This window comes from Urtica dioica, chromosome 3, assembly GCF_054948205.1.
Source record: "Urtica dioica subsp. dioica isolate 48M chromosome 3, U.dioica_male_clone48M_v1_H2, whole genome shotgun sequence".
NCBI lineage: Eukaryota > Viridiplantae > Streptophyta > Magnoliopsida > Rosales > Urticaceae > Urtica > Urtica dioica.
The window spans coordinates 45,305,814-45,325,537 of record NC_142758.1 but is presented as its reverse complement, the minus strand read 5'-3'; the positions used below and the strand labels follow the sequence as shown (position 1 = coordinate 45,325,537).

Below are 19,724 nucleotides of genomic sequence, written 5' to 3'. Positions count from 1 at the left end.
GAGAAAAACATAAGAATTCTTACATGAACATACTAAAATTCTCTGAAAAGATCGGGATATCGTGTTTTCATGTCTTCTTCCCGTTCCCAAGTAGCTTCTTCTATCTTATGATTCCGCCATAGCACTTTTACCAAAGGAATCACCTTGTTCCTCAAAACTTTCTCTTCACGATCGAGAATCTGGACAGGTTTCTCTTCATACGTCAAGTCTTCGTGAACTTCGATGGGCTCTTGGATTAAGTCGTGCGTTGGGTCAGGTAGGTACTTCTTGAGCATCGAGACATGAAACACATTGTGCACCAATGCTAACTCGGGATTCAGGGCTAGACGGTAGGCTACTTTTCCGATTCTTTCTATGATCTCGAAAGGACCAATGTACCTCGGGCTCAACTTTCCCTTCTTGCCGAACCTCATCACACCCTTGAGAGGTGCTACCTTCAAGAACACCAAATCTCCGACTTGAAATTCCAAAGGTCGTCTTCTCTTATCGGCGTAACTTTTCTGTCGACTTTGGGCAGTTCCCATTCGATCACGAGTTTTCTTGATAGCCTCTGTTGTGTCTCGGATAAAATCTATTTTCTCGAGATTATTTTCTCCCGCTTCAAACCAGTGAATTGGAGATCAGCACTTTCTCCCATAGAGAGCTTCATACGGTGCAACGCCGATTGAGGCTTGGTAGCTGTTGTTGTATGAGAATTCAATAAGTGGCAGCCTCTTACTCCAACTCCCACCAAAATCCATGATACATGCCCTTAGCATATCCTCTAGGGTCTGAATCGTCCTCTCGGATTGGCCATCCGTTTGGGGGTGAAAAGCGGTGCTAAACTTCAGTTGCGATCCCAGCGACTTTTGCACGCACCTCCAGAAGTTAGAAGTGAAACGACCATCGCGATCAGAGATGATGGATAGAGGAACGCCGTGCAGTCTCACCACGTGATTCACGTATAACTCAGCCAACTTCTCCACGGAGTACGTGACCTTCATCGGGATGAACCTAGCAGACTTGGTCAAACGGTCCACCACTACCCATATAGCATCATTACCCTCAACCGTCTTAGGTAATCCAACCATAAAATCCATTGTGATTTGTTCCCACTTCCATTCAAGAACTTCGATTGGCTGTAATTCTCCAGCTGGTCGTTGATGTTCGGCTTTCACTTTCTGGCAGGTAAGACATTTACTAACAAACTTTGCAACGTCACCCTTCATTCCGTTCCACCAAAAGTGTTCTCGGAGGTCTTGATACATCTTCGTGGAACCTGGGTGAACTGAATACGGTGTCTCATGTGCTTCGGTAAGAATTTGCCTTCGTAACTCATCTTCGTTGGGTACACAAATCCGTCCATCGAAAAAGAGTACACCATTCTCCGAAATGGAAAATTTTGACTCTTGGCTTTCCAACGCATCGTCCTTCAACTTTGACATCTCCGGATCACGCATTTGCGCTTCCTTGATCCTCTCAAAAAGATCTGACTGTAAGGTCATATTGGCTAATCCTTGTGTGATAATTTCAACCCCTAAATTGTTGATTTCATTAGTGAGTTGAGGAGATAAAGCTCGCATCATCGATAGACTAGCCTCACCCTTCCTACTTAAGGCATCTGCTACCACGTTTGCCTTTCCGGGGTGGTAATGGATACCACAGTCGTAGTCCTTAACCAATTCTAGCCACCTTCTTTGCCTCATATTCAACTCCTTTTGAGTGAAAATATACTTTAAGCTCTTATGATCGGTAAATATCTCACACCGAACACCATACAGGTAGTGTCTCCAAATCTTGAGGGCAAAAACCACTGCGGCTAACTCCAAATCATGAGTAGGATAATTCCTCTCGTGATTTTTGAGTTGTCGTGACGCATAAGCCACTACTTTGCCGTTTTGCATTAACACAGCACCAAGACCTGTCTTTGACGCGTCGCTGTAAATAGACAAAGGTTCTCCACTTTCAGGGACTATAAGTATTGGCGCGCTGGTGAGTCTTCTCTTCAACTCGTGAAAACTCTCTTCACACTTCTCGGTCCACTCATACTTCTTATCTTTCTTCGTGAGGGCGGTGAGTGGAGCAGCTAATGTAGAAAACCCTTCAACAAATCTTCTATAGTAGCCTGCTAAACCGAGAAAACTCCTGATCTCTGTCACACTTCGAGGCGGTTTCCAATCATTGACGGATTCTATCTTGGAAGGATCAACGGAGATCCCATCCTTAGAAACCACGTGACCAAGGAAATGCACCTTATCCAGCCAAAATTTGCACTTCGAGAATTTGGCATATAGTTGATGTCGTCTCAAAGTCTGTAGTGCAACTCGCAGGTGTTCTTCGTGATCTTCGACACTCTTAGAGTAAATCAGAATGTCATCAATGAAGACTATTACAATTTATCCAAGACGTCGCTAAAGATCCTATTCATCATATCCATGAAGGCTGTTGGGGCGTTAGTTAGTCCAAAAGGCATGACCGTGAACTCGTAATGACCGTAGCGGGTGCGAAAAGCAGTCTTTGGAATGTCGTCCTCTTTGACTCGTAATTGATGATAGCCGGATCGCAAGTCAATCTTCGAAAATACTTTTGCTCCCTTGAGTTGGTCAAACAAGTCATCAATCCTAGGAAGCGGATACTTGTTCTTGACGGTGACCTTGTTAAGCTCTCTGTAGTCGATGCACATACAGAAAGATCCATCCTTCTTCTTCACGAATAAAACCGGTGCTCCCCATGGTGAATGACTTGGGCGGATGAATCCTTTATCCAACAACTCTTGAAGTTGTGTTTGTAGCTCCTTGAGTTCAGCTGGCGCCATTCGATAGGGTGACTTAGAGATCGGTCCCGTACCAGGTAGTAATTCAATCCCAAAAGAAATCTCACGCTCTGGAGCTAAACCTGGTAATTCTTCGGGAAAAACATCTACATAATCTCTCACCACTGGCACGTCGTTAGGAGTTGCTTCTACATCCTTAGTCTTGTCCACTACCGACGCTAGGAATCCATAACACCCTTTACTCATCAATCTTCTAGCTTGTAATGCTGACACCAACATCTTAGATTTCTTGAGTGACCTTCCTTCAAAGGTAAACCCTCTTCCCGTTACCGGTTTGAAGATTACTCTTTTTCGGCGACAATCGATCATTGCATTATTCTCGCCTAAGAAGTCCATACCCAAGATGGCATCAAAGTCTTTCATTTCTAAGACAATGAAATCGATCCTTAACTCATGACCACCAATTATTATCGGTACTCTTTTTAAACAGTACTCTGATAATAGCACATCGCCAGACGGTAATGCCGTCCTGAAAACCTTCCTAGTTTTCACTACACTATCGCCTAATTTCCTAGCCAGTTCTAACGAAATAAAACAATGTGTAGCACCAGAGTCAAACAATACTAAAGCGTCAAAATGAGCTATAGGAAGCTGACCTGCTACCACATTCGAAGAGTTGGCTAGAGCATCAGCGTTGGTGTAGGCGTAGATGCGGGCTTGTTGTGGTGGTGGAACTTGGGTGGTTGGAGGTGCTTCTAAACGACCTTGGGAAATCTGTGGCCCTTCGATGCAGCTTGCATGAAGTTAAGTCGTCCATTTGGGTTGTGCTGCTGATATTGTCCATTCTGAGAGGAAAATGATTTCGGACAATCCTTGAGAAAGTGTCCAGGCTGACCACACTTGAAACAAGTCATGGTTCCCTTCTGGCACTCTCCAGGATGCATCTTCCCACAAGTCTTGCATACTGGAAAGGTCGTTCCCTCTACCTTGACCTTGTTGTTGGCGTTGCCACCATTTCCAGGATGACTTCTCTTCTTTCCATTCCCATTCCATTGGGGTTGTGCCTTGAAGCCTTGACGGTTATGGTTAGGCAGGGGATTTCCTGATTGGTTTGGCTTCCTGTTGTCAGGTCCTCTGCTTTGACCTTTCTCATCTTTTCGAGCCTTGTAAAACTGAGCTCGTTCCTCCTTTACTTGGATCAAGTGGTATTCAGCTCGCATGGCACGTTCGAGGCAGTCGGCGACGGTGGTAGGTGGCTGACTTCCACTATCAATGGCTAAGGCCAATTCCGGTCGGAACATTCCCATCATCCTCCTAACTCTTTATGTCTCTGTTGGAACCAAGTGAGGACACAGTCTGGCCAATTGATTGAACTTACTAACAGCTTCAGTCACCGTCATCGTCCCTTGCTTCAGCTCCGCAAACTCTTTCTGCTGAGTGTTCATCGCTCGCATGTTGAAATACTTACTCTTGAACTCCTCGATGAAGTCTTCCCAAGACATAGCACGTGTGTCTCTTATAGCAGCAACTGTCTCCCACCAGTATCGTGCATCCTTCTTCAGAACAAAAGACGCACATATGACTTTCTCAATTTCCGAGATATTCATGAAGTTGAAGATCTTCTTCATCTCTGACATCCACTCATCAGCCACTAAAGGATCAGTGGAACCTTCAAAATCTGGAGCTCTCATCCTCCTAAACCTTTCGAAAAGATCATCAGCCACAACAACTTGGCCCATCTGAGGTACACCCTGAGGAGGTACTGGTGGTGCTTCTTGATCCTCTCCCATATTTCCATTCACTTGGGGGAGGTGGTTTCTCAACTCTTGTATCTCCACTTCTTGGGCTTCGATACGTTGTAGCAATGCAGTGACGAGTACCGCAAGCTCGGGTTGGGCCGCTGGCTGAGGTGCGGGGGCTGGACCGTCGGGATTCACTGCTGCTCCTTGTTGTGCGGGAAACGGAGCGGCATGATGAGCATCTTGCATTGGGACATCAGCGGCAACTCTGCCTCTTCCCCTACCTCGGCCTCGTGGCCTACCTCTGCCTTGTCCACGAGCAGCTTGAACGTTTTCCATCTAAGATTTCGAAGACATTTTCGCGATTAGGGTTTTTGCCTACTATAACTATTAGAATTGGTTATAGAAAAGACTTAACATGCAAAACATCCTCATACAAAGAACTTTATGAAACTATTAAGATAATAGTAACTTAAACATATAATCCAAATTCGAAAGTGATACTCAAAACAAAAAAAAAAACAAAACTAAAACCTCACAAAAAAAAATAAAATAAAAGGTATTTCAAACTTTAAGGAAAGACAAATAAAACCAAAAATCCTAGAATAGCAAGAAGAATTTAATCCTCGACTGGATCATCCTCAGAAGGATCTTCCTCCGATTCTTCCTCTACCGGGTCCATATTGGAATCGCCCTCTGGAGGTAGGTCATCGTCGACGAGCTCCATATAATGCTTAATGTATCTATTAAACTCTTCGAAAGTTATTCCAGGCGCGGGTTCATAGGTGCAATACTTCCCTTCCTGTTTTTCAAAATCAGAAAGCCCATTCCAGTACACACTAATCGCGTCTTCATCATCCAAAAGAAAAGGAACGTGGGATAGCATGTCAGAGGTTCGATTATGGTACTCCTTTGCAGTCTCCCTATCTTTCATCTTCCATGACCTCAAAACATGACGATAACGCCTTCTTTCCATTTTCGCACGCCAGCCCTTATTGGTGAAATTTCGTATAACCCTATCCTTCATGTACTCCCATCCAGCTCCGGGGTGATCCCTTAGCTTTTCTTGCCAATACTCCAATACCTTCCAGTGGACCTTTAGTTGTGCAAAGGAAACTTGCAATCTCTCTGGAACTTGCAACACCTTAAAACGGATGTCTATGTTATTGCACCATTCTTGTGTGCCGACGATATCTGTCATTGCGCTGCTAAGAACTGGAGGATTTGTCTCTAAGAATTTGATCATGAGGTCACCATCCGCAATGCGGCTCTGGCTTTCCGCGATCACGTGTTTTGTTACTTCAACGTCCATCTAACAAAGAAGAAAGAGAAAAGCTAAACATACAACATAATAAAACAAAATTAACTTACTTGAGTAGGGGGAAGCCGTGCGATCGATAGCGAAGAGAGGTCGTAGGTTCGTTGCTCTGATACCAACTGTGACGACCCGACTTTTCGGACCGTCTTACTTATCTTACTTTTTAAAACTTAAGAAAATTTGAGGTAAATTTTTTTTTTTTTTAAACATAACTTAAAATATAAAGTTTGAAAACTCGTAACCTAAAAATAAATTTTCATTTAAACTTGATGAACAAAAACAACCAAAAAGTCGAAGTTGCATAATGGAAATTTAAAACCAACAAAATACCATCGTAAAATAAATTCCATAAATAAAGTCGTAACCTTTAACGAAATTGAAAAACATAACTGAAACCATGAACAATAAAACCTTGGGTTTGGATTATTGAAAAACTGAAAGCAAAGCGGAAGTCTTTTATTTTCGAAAACGGCAACCATAACCCAACCCTCTTGCTATCGCCGCCGCTGATCCACCCTTCTCACTTGTTCATATGTTGTTTACCTACAACACAGACGTATATACATAGAGTGAGCTAACGCTCAGCGAGAATAACTATAACTCACAAAACATAAGCAATAAAAAATAAAATGCATGAACCGGTTATTCGTATTAACTGTGACATGAGAATACCCTATTAAAAGTCTATCGTATTTTAGTTCGGGGGTCCCCTAGAGTAGCCGTACCGATTTCAGTGTACACTTTGGTAACGAACCATGGGGCTGCGACCTCCCATAGTACGCCCCGTCACATACATAAACATATGAGGAACTCTCTATGTGAGCCCGTAGTTCGGCTCGAGAAATTCCTCTAGGTACCTCCGTAATTCGAGGCGGTACGACTCTCTTGCTTACTTAACTTATTAATCGTGTTTATTACGTTAAAAGCATGAGTGACATAAGATAAAAACATACATGATAACATAGCTAGAAACATAAGACGTGTTATAGATATTCTAACACACAGCATAAGATAATAACATAAACTCACATATCGTCATATCATATCATAACAAGCACATTCCGAACAAACACGCACACACAAAAATTCACACAATAAATAAATACTTCATATCACATAATACGTATTATATATATATATATATATATATATATATATATATATATATATATATATATATATTTTTAACTAATCCGTGTTGCAGTGAGATTATTCTCACCTGGATATCGGAATTACGATCGAAGACCGTCGAAGGAAAATGATGCTCTTAATGACTCGAAACCTAAACGGAAAAGGTTGACTATTACTTATCAGGTAAGAAAAGGATTTAATACATGACTTAGTTTCTGGAAATTTTCAGAAACGAGATCCTACGTGAAATTACTAAAATACCCTTGGCTAATAGAGTTTCAGAGAAAACTGAAACTCTGGAAAAACTTTTGTAAAAAAATCAAGTGCGTATAAAATATAATTTTAAGCACTTTTTGTAAAGGCATCACGGCCAAAATAATATTTTAACTATTTATTAAAAATAAAAGAAGTACTAAGATCTAACTTTAAAGTTTTTGTCAAAAACTGTCTGCGCACCGTTTTGAAAATAATCAGAAAATATTCAGTATTTGATAAAAATATTTTTCGATTAAAGGTTTAGATAGAAGAAATTTTAACCTAAAGTTTCCAAAAAGAATCAACGCAAAACCAAATTTGTTGATTCCAAAGTAAGCGTTTAAAGTCTGAAAATCGGGAATAGGTCTCAGGTCTGTGCACTGATTTGAAAATAATCGAAAAATATTCTGTATTTCATAAAAATATTTTTCGATTGAAGCTTTAGATAGAAGACACTTAAAACTAACTTTTCCAAAAAGAATCAACGTAAAAATTTTTTTTTTGAAACTAGTACAAGCGTTTTAAGAAACCGTTTTTAGGGAATCCGAACCAGAGAGAAGAGAAAGCATACCTATTAGGAACTACGAATTTTTTCAAACCAAAGAGGAATGGGGGAGAGAGAGCAGAGAAGAAGCGTTAAAAAAAAGAGGAGGGATGCTTAAATAGGGTTTAAATAAACCCTAAAAGCCCAAAGCATAAAGCCCAAATCCTAATCCTACTTATTTTCTAAAAAAAATAATAATAATAATTATTACTTTTATAAGTTTTATTATAAAGTAACCATCAGTATGCGTCATATTATATGTTTCCACGTAATATATTGTATGTATATATTATTTACTATATATATATTATAATATATATATATATATATATATATATATTACGTAATATGTTTATATACCTATTATGTTACGTATATATATCACTTAGGTATAAGATCATTAATTCATAACGATAATATATATATATATATATATATATATATATGACAATATAAGAAAATTATGTATATTTATACACACATGATTTATTTATAATATATATAAATTATATATATTATATTCATATTTTGTAATCTAAAAGTATATTAATTTTAAAAAAATACACTAAAGCTACCACATAAACAAATCATTCACTACTAATTTTAAAAAAAAACTAACGTAACTCGAACACAAAAATTTTAGCTTTTTAATTAAGCTAAAAAATTTGGGATTTCACATGAATGAAATTGAGACGATAATTATAAACACACGACTAGATGTGGTGATAGATTCTACGGTCAATACCAGTATAGCCTAGGTAGGCAGAGCCTTTGAACCTTCCTTCAGAAAAATATGCCATCTTTACTGACTACTCAGTAGACACGTTGTCCTTGAACTGTTAGTCGTTTTGTATAAACGATAAACATATCCCCCACTGATATCTCCCTGACACAGGTTCAGTTCTCATGGTTATGTTCATTATGGCCCTGAACATTCGCCTGGTTCTACAAGAGTTTCTAAATAATTAAGCCCAATTTATTCTCTTTCGAAGCGGCCCCACTTCTCTCTCACATAGGTGATTCTTTTATGCATTACTCATTCGGAATCTCAGATATCCGATCTCATAGAATCATTAAAAACTCAAAGTTTAACCTCGTACGGGTGTCACTGTTTAATATAGGAATATGACTTGGGGTTTTCCCCCACAGTGACCTCTCATAGCCTTTGACAATTAGGTTTTCCCTTTGAACCAAGATCTTGGGATCTCCAGTCATCATGGTTGGGTTTCATTTGCCTTGGCTTTATTTTCCATGGGCTTTAGCCCCATTCCTTTAGATGTCTTCTCTACTTGGTCCCTGTTTAACCCTTTAGTTAGTGGATCCGCAATATTCTCTTTGGACCTAACATAGTCAATACTAATGACTCCAGATGAGAGAACTTGTCCAATGGTATTATGTCGTCGACGGATATGTCTAGACTTACCATTATACATCACATTATGTGCCCTACCAATAGCAGATTGGTTATCACAATATACACATATTGCAGGCACAGGTTTTGTCCAATTAGGAATATCCTCCACAAAGTTCCTTAGCCATTCAGCTTCTTCTCCACATTTATCCAATGCAACAAACTCAGATTCCATCGTGGATCTCGTTATCACAGTTTGTTTGGAGGATTTCCAAGATATGGCCGCACCTCCCAGAGTGAATACATATCCACTCGTTGCTTTCGAATCTTGAATATCAGATATCCAACTCGCATCAGTGAAACCTTCAATTACTTCAGGATATCTAGTGTAGTGTATACCATAATCACGAGTGAATCGTAAGTATCTCATTACTCTTACGATTGCTTTCCAGTGTTCAGCACTTGGATTACTCGTATATCGAGCTAGTCTACTCACGGTGTAGGCTAGATCCTGTCTCGTGCAACTCATCAAGTACATGAGACGGCCTATCACCCTCGCATATTCAATTTGAGAGATGCTTTCACCCTTATTCTTAGACAAGTGTCGACTAATGTCTATGGGAGTTCTCGAGATTCCAGAATCGTCCTTCCCAAACTTGTCTAGAATTTTATCAACATAGTGTGTATGATCCAGTACAATCCCATTGGGTGTTCGGGTAATCTTGATCCCCATAATTACATCAGCAATTCCCAGATCTTTCATATCGAACCTTGAGTTCAATATATCTTTTGTGGATTGGACCATACGATCATTACTTCCCACTATGAGCATGTCATCTACATATAAACACAGAATCACATATCCATGTTCAGTGGTTTTAATGTACACACATTTGTCACACTCATTGATCTTAAATCCATTTGACATCATAACGTTGTCGAATTTCTCATGCCATTGCTTTGGGGCTTTTTTAAGGCCATAAAGTGACTTGACTAGTTTACAGACTTTCTTTTCTTGTCCAGGTGCAATACAACCCTCACGTTGATTCATATAGATCTCTTCTTCAAGATCTCCATTAAGAAAGGCAGTTTTTACATCCATTTGATGAATTTCAAGATTGCGTAATACAGCAACTGCAATTATCAATCTAATAGAAGTTATTCTCGTCACGAGAGAATAAGTATCAAAGTAATCAACACCCTCTTGTTGTTTATACCCTTTGATTACCAGTCGTGCCTTATATTTATCAATTGAGCCATCGGCTTTCATCTTCCTCATAAAGATTCACTTAGATCCAAGCGTTTTACTTCCAGGAGGAAGATCAACCAACTCCCAAGTGTGGTTTTGCATGATAGAGTCTATTTCACTTCTTATGGCTTCTTTCCATAAGTGACCCTCAACAGAGTTCACTGCCTCTTTATAATTTAGAGGTGGAGCCTCCAACATATAGGTGAAAAAATCAGAACCAAAAGATTTTTCTACCCTCGCTCGCTTGCTTCGTCTAAGTCCATCAGACTCTATCTCTTCTTCGGACTCTTCATCATTATCTTGAGTTATTTCCTCAATATCCTCAAGCAATTGGTTTGATGAACTCGGTTCAACTTCCTTAGACTTATAAGGAAATACATGTTCAAAGAACGAAGCATTTTTAGATTCCATAATCGAATCGTTATGCATATCGGGGTTTTTCGAGTCATACACAAGGAATCTATATGCATTACTATGGTGTGACTACCCAATGAAGATACAATCTACAATTTTTGGTCATATCTTCATTTTCTTTGGAGCGGGAGCCATTACTTTGGCCAAACACCCCCACATTCGCAAGTATTTATTGGAAGGTCTCTTTCCTATAAATAGCTCAGACGGAGACTTATCCTCCTTCTTCCGGGGTATCTTGTTCAGAAGGTAATTTGCAAACAAGATCGCTTCCCCCCACATTTCTTGGGGTAACCCAGAACTTAACAACATCGCATTCATCATCTCATTGAGAGTGCGATTCTTAGTTCGGCAATGCCGTTTGATTGAGGAGAATAAGGTGGAGTGACTTCGTGAATAATTCCATGTTGTGCACTAAAGGCACCAAATGGTTCAACATATTCACCTCCTCGATCACTTCGCACTTTCTTAATCTTCTTATTAAGTTGATTCTCAACTTCTAATTTGTATATGGCAAATTTCTCAATTGCTTCATCTTTGCTTTTAAGCAAATATACATAACAATATTTTGTACAATCGTCAATAAAAGTCACTAAATATTTATTACCACCTCTCGTGGGCATGAACTTTAAATCACATAAATCGGTATGGATTAAGTCGAGAGATTCATTACTTCTTTCAACACTATGAAATGATGTTCTCGTTAGTTTTGCTTCAACACAAATTTCACATTTATGATTTGAGTCAATATTAAACTTTGGAATACACTCAAAATTAATCAATTTTCTCAGTATGTCATAATTTACATGACCTAGTCTACCATGCCATAAATTAGACGACTCAATCATATAAGCGGAAGAAGAAGTTTTATTCATTTTTTTGGCCTTGATGGCCATTACATTCATTTTGACCATGTCATTCTTGACATAGCCCTTGCCCACATACATTCCATTTTTAGACAATACAAGTTTTTGAGACTCTAACACCATCCTAAATCCATGGTTATCCAGCACAGTCCCAGAGATAAGATTCTTCCGCATATCAGGCACGTAGAGAACTTTGGTGAGCATCATCTCCTTCCCAGATGTCATCTTCAAAAAGACTTCACCTTCCCCCTTGACTTCAGAGGTGGCAGAGTTGCCCATGAACAATTTTTCTCCATCTCCTAGCAACTCAAGGGTGGAGAAGGAGTTCTTGTCGGCGCAGATGTGGCGGGTTGCTCCAGTGTCCAGCCACCATTCCTTCGGGTTCGAGTCAATCATGTTGACCTCGGAGACCACAGCGACGAGGAGGTCATTATCATTCTCCACGACATTGGCCTCTTTCTTCTTCTTTGACTTTCTACAATCTGCAGCTCGGTGACCAACTTTGTCGCAATTGTAGCATTTACCAACAATCTTTTGTTGGTACTTCTTCTTGAACGTCCCCCCCTTGACTCCAAGCTTGTGGGCGTGCTTCTTCCCCTTCGAGTTCTCGCCATGTTCGACGACATTGGCTCGCTCGGAGACGGTTCTCAGTCTTTTATCGGAGCCACGGTTGTCTTCCTTAATTCGGAGGCGAACAACCAAGTCCTCAAGACTCATCTCCTTTCGCTTGTACTTGATGTAGTTCTTGAACTCCTTCCACCCCGGTGGAAATTTCTCTATTACGGAGGCAACTTGGAAAGACTCGCTAATGGTCATTCCTTCGGCTTGAATCTTGTGAAAAATGAGTTGAAGCTCTTGCACTTGACTCAAAACGGTCTGTCAATTAGTTAGTCTGACTTGTCATAATGATTCAATTATATATATATTTTATATAAATTAGATACCTTCCAACCCTTTTGATTCCTTTAAAATATTTGTTTTGTAACTATGAATTTTAATTTTCTTTAGTGTTCTAACTTTAAATTATATTTTGACTATATTGTAGTTTTTAATTTCAAGTGGTTAGTTTTAATTTTTTTTCTTTTTTATTTCTAAACTGGGTTCACGAGTATTGAAATTTCACACCTGCTACCAAACGGGTATTACCCGCTATCCGGCCCGTTTGAAAAAATCTCAAACGTGTTAACGAGTATTTTTTCTAACGAGTACGAATACCGGTATAGATGCACCCATTCATACCCGTACCTGTTTTCATTCTTATACACGTTGAAACTCCCAATTTATGTTTACCCAAAGAGAAACCTATTACTAAAAAAAAGAGAAATTTTTTAAAAACAAAGTTGCCGTTTTGTAAGAGAAATTCGAATTTTGATCTACATAGTTGACATGACTTATAAATCTTAAGCACATTGAAGACAAAGACAAGGATAAAGATACATTACATAACTTCAACTTATGAAGAAATTGCCAATACATTACATAACTTCAACTTATGAAGAAATTGCCAATCTTTTTCATTGTTGAATAAAAACTCTAGCATTAGTTTTCTTTCAAACAAAATCACAAACCAAACAAAAAAAACAAGCCCATATAATTTCTTAAAACACAATCTATATCAAATGAAAACAGAGTCGCTATTTCAATATATATAGAATCTATATAGTCTTAGGTGCAACTGGTAACAATGGAAAGCTTATTATTTTCTATAGCCATTTTGTTGCGAACAAAGCGACGAAACCCCTTCTGCAAGGAAACCGCCGCAAAAGGCTTCAATCCCTGCGACATCGGGAACTTTGTCCAGCGATTCGTCAACACGCGCTCCAAATCCACGGCCATTAGAGCAAAACCCTCGACTTTTGTGTGACATTTGAGGTTTGATTTCGAAACCGGAAATTCCGAGTACGAAGTCGTTCTCAGCCTGCACTCAAACAGCTCTTCTCCCCAGAAATCCCCCTTTTGAATTCAAGTCATCGAAGAAGTCTCATTCTCGAGGCTCCACAAGATGCTTTGTGTCACAAGCAACAAGAAATCAACGGGCTCTTCTTTACGAATCACATAGCTCTTCTCTGCGTATACCGTCGGCTTTGTGTATATGCATATAATCTGGTACATGTGATCGTCCATGTTTTCTAAAATCGGAACCTAAAAAATAAGAAAGAAGAAGATTATTAAGGTAACGCTTAGTTGACCACTTAACCAAGAAACAGAGAAAATAAAAACAATAAAGAAAAAAACCTTTTTCAAGATTGGGAAGCAGAGGAATTTCTAGATTGACAATTCAAGTTCGGTGGGAAGAATTGACATGAGATTTTCAACGTCAATGTCTTTTCCTTCAGACAATCTCAGTCCTACATATCGTAAGATCTTCTTCTTCTTGTCGGCCTCAATCTCATTTTTTTTAATCCAAAGCTCAGTGTTTCTGTCGCGTCTCTTCACATTCATAATCTTGGTCACCCACGACGAAAAGCTCTGATAAAAAGTTTCCATATAAATGAGCGATTATAACGTTCTTGTAATTAATGGTAAAAAGAAGAAATTTGGATAAATTAAGTTAATATCCACAATTTTTATACAAAAAAGGAAACTAGCTCACTTCGACTTTCAAAATTAATGCTTAGCCAACCTTCAGTAAATATAAGGTAAATAGTCTCATACTTGTTGTATTTACATATTTTATTTTCCTTTTTGTTGTTGCAGTTAAGCTTTTTGACCGTGTAAATGATAGTTAATGACTATTTATCAAAAACTTACTAAAAGTTGACTAAATAGAAAACAAGATATGTAAATAATACTATATATCTAATGCACCTGTTTTTATAACTTCAATAAATACTTATTCCGTCTCAAGATCAAGTCTAAAAAACTGCATGACTTGTGATCCAAACCATCATTTTTAATGAACTTGGTATCTACACAAAAGTATTTACAGACGATTTTATTTAAACCAGTTAAGACACATAGTTCTCGTGATTTATGTTAATTTAAGTGGTATATTATTAATTAACTGTGGACCACATTTCGTGGTTATTAATTAAAAATACACCGTATGTGAGTATAGAAGAAATCCAAATTGGACTTTTATTTAATTTTTAATATCTCTGTTTTTTGTAATAATGATACAATGAATCAAACCTCGCTGTCGTTGTCACCGCGCTCTTCAAGAAGAGCCAAGAGGCTCTTAAAGTCGAAGTCATTGTCGTTTTTGATAGCATCTTGAAGGTAGTGATCCACAACTTTCTTCTTGTGAGGCGGCAGATTGTGGCTTACCAGAAAGGAGTTGATTTCGGGGAGCTTGACGCTGATCTTCTTTCTTGCTTCCTCTGATTTTGTGGTCGCCAATTGCATGTACGTCTGCGATGACAAAAATTATTCAGACCTTGTTTTTGTGTTGAGAGAGAGTGTGTAGTTGATGAATGAACCTGTAGATTTCCAATGAGGTATAAGAACAAAAGCAATCTCGTGATTGAGATGAGAATCGCAAACAGGTTCTCATACGCATTGCTTGTCGTCTCGAGGTTCTGCCCAAAAATAAATCATAAACATAAGAAAACTAAAAGTAGAAAAGAAAGTGGAAGTATGTATGTATTTACCTGAGATTTGACAAGCCCCACCAATTGGAGGGGAAATCAGTTTGCTGGAGAATACCCGACTCCACAGCATGGAGAAGATTCCAAAGTCAAAGGCGGAGGAATTGGTGGGGTCAACAGAGCAAAAAATTTTCAAGTACGTCGTGTTTCTAATCAGACTCGGCGATTCGCAGTTGAAAGAAGGGTGTTGATCGCATCCTGACAATTTTGTGCATGACTCGTGCCAACAATTTGTCTCTCGGAATGTTAGCAATATTATATTAATATTGAAGGAAATACAAGACAAGTTGCATGGAACGAAAACCAAATTACAAATAAAACCGGCTAAACCTTAGAACCGGAAAAACAAATCGGAGAAGATTGAACGAAACAGTCGAGGCCCGTTGGACGGTTTCCTTGAAGCTTTTTATCGCCCTCCCACGGATGCTGGAATACTTGAGCGAAAGCCTCCCAGGATACAACGACTACAGAGGCAAGCTTAGCACCAATAGGCTTTACTCTCGGCGAACTAGAACCTGTGCGAAAACTATCACCACGACAAAACAGAAGAAAAGAATTTCTGGGGAAGGAGGGAGCTCGGGAACAGTGGAAAATAATGGATTTTGTGTGTGTGTTAGAAATGAGATGAAGCTCAGCCTTTTATAGGCGTATGCTACCCTGAGCAACAGCTCTAAACGGGTACCATTAAGCTCAATAAAGCTCCATAACTCGTGATAATGGAGAGGTTACAAACCGTAAGCATTCATGCCTCCATAACTCGTGATAAAGGAGAGAAACTGTTCCATCAGCCTTAATGCACGACCATAACGCAACATGAGGAATTAAAACATTCAGAAGTGAAATTTGTAGTAAAAAGAAAGCCCGAGACCGAGACAATTCCCGAAACCCGGGACCCGAGCCTGAGCCCGGCCCGGCCCGGCTCGGCTCGGTTCGAAGGCGGCGGCGGCGCGCGCGTGTGTGTGTGCGCGCGCGTGAGGGGTTAAGGGTTAACCCACACACACTCTCTTCTCTTGCACTTGGATATCCACTAATTAAAGATGATAGTATTTAAACACTACCACAACACACATCCCCAACCAATGTGAACTCTTAGTATTCCACTTCCACACCACACAATAAATGTGTTTCTTTAGCCTACTTTAAGCATCAATTTCTCATTCAACCTAGGTCCGATTTTGGCAAAAAATATTCAATTTTATAGCCCTCGTTACGAGAAATCCGTATCACTTGGAATTATTCAATTCCAATGAGTGGACCCCACTCAAATTATTGCCATAAATCAGCCATACACATATAAATAAATACTCTTTATTTATATAATTTCCAGCAATCCCCCACATGAATGAAATTGAGACGACAATTATAAAAGACATGACTAGATGTGGTGATAGATTCTACGGTCAATACCAGTATAGCCTAGGTAGGCAGAGCCTTTGAACCTTCCCTCGAAAAAATATGCCATCTTTACTGACTACTCAGTAGACACGTTGTCCTTGAACTGTTAGTCGTTTTGTATAAACGATAAACATATCCCCCACTGATATCTCCCTGACACAAGTTCAGTTCTCATGGTTATGTTCATTTTGGCCCTGAACATTCGTCTGGTTCTACAAGAGTTTCTAAAGAATTAAGCCCAATTTATTCTCTTTCGAAGCGGCCCCACTTCTCTCTCACATAGGTGATTCTTTTATGCATTACTCATTCAGAATCTCAGATATCCGATCTCATAGAATCATTAAAAACTCAAAGTTTAACCTCGTACGGTTGTCACTGTTTAATATAGGAATAGGACTTGGGGTTTTCCCCCACAGTGACCTCTCATAGCCTTTGACAATTAGGTTTTCCCTTTGAACCAAGATCTTGGGATCTCCAGTCATCATGGTTGGGTTTCATTTGCCTTGGTTTTATTTTCCATGGGCTTTAGCCCCATTCCTTTAGATGTCTTCTCTACTTGGTCCCTGTTTAACCATTTGGTTAGCGGATCCGAAATATTCTCTTTGGACCTAACATAGTCAATACTAATGACTCCAGATGAGAGAACTTGTCTAATGGTATTATGTCATCGACGGATATGTCTAGACTTACCATTATACATCACATTATGTGCCCTACCAATAGCAGATTGGTTATCACAATATACACATATTGCAGGCATAGGTTTTGTCCAATTAGGAATATCCTCCACAAAGTTCCTTAGCCATTCAGATTCTTCTCCACATTTATCCAATGCAACAAACTCAGATTCCATCGTGGATCTCGTCATCACAGTTTGTTTGGAGGATTTACAAGATATGGCCGCACCTCCCAGAGTGAATACATATCCACTCGTTGCTTTCGAATCTAAAATATCAGTTATCCAACTCGCATCAGTGAAACCTTCAATTACTTCAGGATATCTAGTGTAGTGTAGACCATAATCACGAGTGAATCGTAAGTATCTCATTACTCTTACGATTGCTTTCCAGTGTTCAGCACTTGGATTACTCGTATATCGAGCTAGTCTACTCACGGTGTAGGCTAAATCCGGTCTCGTGCAACTCCTCAAGTACATGAGACTACCTATCACCCTCGCATATTCAATTTGAGAGATGCTTTCACCCTTATTCTTAGACAAGTGTCGACTAATGTCTATGGGAGTTCTCGAGATTCCAGAATCGTCCTTCCCAAACTTGTCTAGAATTTTATCAACGACTACAGAGACAAGCTTAGCACCAATAGGCTTGACTCTCGGCGAACTAGAACCTGTGCGAAAACTTTCACCACGACAAAACAGAAGAAAAGAATTTCTAGAATTTTAGTCATGTATTGTATTAGCATATGTTTGAAGGTTTTTATGTACATGTAATATCAGTATGTAATGTTATTTTAAAAGTGAAAAGATAAAGATAAGCAAAGGAGTCATATCGCCTCGAGAGGTATTAAGGAGAAGTTTCCCAGGCCGAGGCTCTAATGGGGAAATTTCTCGGGCCAAGGCCATAATAAGTTTAAAAGATAGAGCGAAGTGTGAGACTTTATAACCCCCACGTCTTCGTATCTAAAGTGTACACTGAAATTGGTACGACTACCCTATAGGCACCCCGAACTAAAATTTGATAGAATCAAGAAAAGAAAGATCAAGTCATCAATTAGTTTTAAAATACTAATAATTGGCTCATACATTTCATTTCTCTTTTTATTTTGTGAGCTTTATATTATTCTCGCTAAGCGTAAGCTCATCTCTTCGGAAAAAAATATACGTATGTGTTGTAGGTAAACAACTTGCAAGGAACTGAGCAGGGTGGATTAGCGGCATCGATAGCGAGAGGGTTGGGTCATGGATTCCATTCACGAATTAACTCTTCCGCTACGATTTATTATGAAATAAAGTTTAAAGTTTTGTTTTCGTTATTAAGAAATAAGTCTTCTGCTACGAGTTTTTAAGAAATAATTTTTAAAGGTTTTTATTTTAATTTACGTCGAAGTTTCAAAGAGTTTTATATTTTGGTTGAGATTTAGATTATCGATTATGTTTTAGTATTTTTGCTGCTATGTTTGGTTTTAAATTCGTATTTTCAATTTTGGTTAAGTACTTCTAATGAAATGTTCGATATGCAATCTTCATATTTTTCTTAAATGTTTTTGTTTCTTTTCAAGATCTTTAAAATTTTAGTTCGCATTGATTCGATGTGTTTTAAAAAAAATCCTCCAAGTTCTCGAAATAATTTTCTAAAGTTTAAAAGTAAGATAACTGTCCGAAAAGTCGGGTCATCACATCATCCATGTCTTCAATATCAATGTCTGCATCAGGTTCATCATCTTCATCAAGTCATGCTTGATCATTATATACTTGGTCTGTGAATGGATGCTCAGTGAATGGCTCCTCAGACTTAACGTGCTCGAACTGAACGTGCTCAGGTTCTACTTGATCATTCTATGCTTGCATATCGTCTTATTTCTGAGGGTTAACTTTAGGCTCTGTTTTCTCGTCTGTGACTTCATGATCAATTTGATCAAAATCATACTCTTCTTGCCCTATCTCAACAAGCAAGATCTCATTGTGTTCTTCACCTATTATTGGACTACACACCGGGTGATCACAGTACACGTCTACCTCCCAACTTGTCTTCAATATCTCATCGATGTCTTCAAGAAAATACGCATTTGTCACGAGACATTTTTCTCCTTAGGAAAATTCAAGAAGTAGACCGCACCCGCGTTGTAACCTAGCTTCTTTTTCAATCACTACTACAAAAAAAAATTCCTGGTGCGGAAGGGTATTAGGTGCGACATGTCGCACTGGATACCCTTCCGGAAAAATAAAATTTTCGCTAAATTTAAGTGGTATCCGGGGCGACAAGTCGCACCTAATACTTTTCGGTGCGACTTTGTCGCACCTGATACTTTTCGGTGCGACTATGTGTCGGGGATGATTCCCCCATATAACCATATTAATGCGGAAAAGTAATTAATTACGCTAATCATGAGCTAATTAATTCAATGATTATATGACAAGATCTAGATTTACGTTAATTAAAAATTATA

The 19,724-nt window shown here is 39.0% G+C and overlaps 1 pseudogene; it reads right to left on the bottom strand.

Moving 5' to 3' along the window:
* Positions 1–13,281: 13,281 nt before the first annotated feature.
* LOC149403088 (cyclic nucleotide-gated ion channel 1-like) lies at positions 13,282–18,495 on the bottom strand (annotated as a pseudogene).
* Positions 18,496–19,724: the final 1,229 nt, after the last annotated feature.